Raw genomic sequence first — 1,802 nt, forward strand, 5'->3', positions numbered from 1 at the left:
CCACAAAACTCTTTGTTAATTTTATGTTTTTTTAAAGCTGGCTTAAGTCTATTTTTTAAAAGAACTTGATTACTGGTCAGAAAAAGATGACATAGTAGACAGTGCTATCTTCTTGGTTACTTTTGGAAAAAATATAAATGATTAGTTTTACAATCTTTTGAATTCTAGATACGATTTAAAATTTGCTTGGCTCACATTAACAGTATACAAAAAACGATTATAGAATTTTAAAAAAAAACTTTGAGACCCAATTAACGCGCGATATTTTTTTTGCTTAGAATTCTGTGCCTTGAAATTGATAGCTTCTGTGCTTTGAAATCTTCTGTGCTTTTAAACCGAAAAATGGTTCAAAAGGAATTGAGGCATGTTATTTGCTCTAGTCACGAAAAAGTAATAGGACATTTGTATAGTTTAATTGAGCTGTTGCGGATTCCGCGACTGTATGCGAAAGCCACAAATTGTAAGTGGAATCCTCAGTTTGTAAATGAAGTATAAGTGCAGTATAGCGTTAAAATTATATATTTTAATTCCTGCTCACCGGAAGAAAGAACCTCATTTACTACATTGATAAACTACTAGTTGAAATACCAATTGTTTGGTCTCAATTCCTGTCAATCCAACTTCAATCTCAAATTCTGTCAACTTCGATCTCATCTTCCATATCAATTAACTAGACTGGGAATCTACTAGATCATCAAATTTTGGGGTTGATGGAATCCCAAAAACTGACCAGTTTTTGGGATTTGTGCAATCCCAAATACTGACCTAATTCGGCGATATGCTGTGCGTTGTGTTTCCAAACACTCTCTAGCCAATGACAACAAGTATTGAATTTATTCGGCGTTAAGCTTTCGAAATCAGTATTCAGGATTGTCGCAATCCCAAATAGTGACCTAAATTGGCTATATGCTGTGTGTTGTGTTTCAAGACACTCTCAAGCCAATGACTACAAGTATTGATTTTATTCGGCGTTAAGCTTTCGAAATCAGTATTTGGGATTGACGCAATCCCAAATACTGACCTAAATTGGCAATAAGCTGTTTGCTGAGTGTCGTATTTCCATACATTCTCAACTTAGTAGTTCCAAATATTAAATTTAATCGGTGTTGCATTCCCAAAAAACTAAAAAGTGATATTCACCGATTTATTTAACAAATGTTTTGAGATTTATTCGTGGATTCCGCTGACAATGGTTAAGTCTTTGCCTTTGGATTCCGCATTGCTATAGATAAAGATTCCAGCTCTAGCTTTTAATTGTTCATTAGTAAACAGAATTCTGAATCCACTTGCAATTTGCGGAATTCGCTTACATTGCGGATTCCGCTTACATTTGCGGATGATTCCACTTACACATTATGGAATCTACTCGCGCGCGCTCGCCCTAAAATTAGTATATTGTGGCATTGAAGGCGCCTTTAGAAAAATTTTAGGGTCAGTCAGCCAAAAATGGATATCTTAAAATAGTAGAAAGGGGGAATCTTTGGGTCGGCATGGGGTCGAATCCCTGAAGAGGTTGAAGTTTGTTTTACGTGAGGTCTTGCGTTATTTTGCAATTCCATGGAGACTGACTCTTAATGATTTTGATTCCATGAGGTAATAAAACTTAAACGATCCGAACCAAAACGGAGCAAAACCCAACTGAAAACTCTATTTATGGACATTTCACACCATTCAATTCGCAATCTAATTGCCCTGTGCTTTTTAAATCTTTTTCAGCAGTTTTTTTTAAAGCTATAGTTTTTTTTAGCTTACTAACATATAAAGTTTCCCCTGTCGCAAACTAAATGGTAAAACAAGGCTTC

At 35.2% G+C, this 1,802-nt stretch overlaps 1 protein-coding gene across 1 annotated transcript in view; it reads right to left on the reverse strand.

Moving 5' to 3' along the window:
- The window catches only part of LOC134848436 (E3 ubiquitin-protein ligase MIB2-like), a 445,218-nt gene that overhangs the window by 434,335 nt on the left and 9,081 nt on the right, over nucleotides 1–1,802 (reverse strand). The window lies entirely within an intron of this gene.

Source organism: Symsagittifera roscoffensis, chromosome 1 (genome assembly GCF_963678635.1).
Source record: "Symsagittifera roscoffensis chromosome 1, txSymRosc1.1, whole genome shotgun sequence".
In the NCBI taxonomy this organism is placed as follows: Eukaryota; Metazoa; Xenacoelomorpha; order Acoela; family Convolutidae; genus Symsagittifera; species Symsagittifera roscoffensis.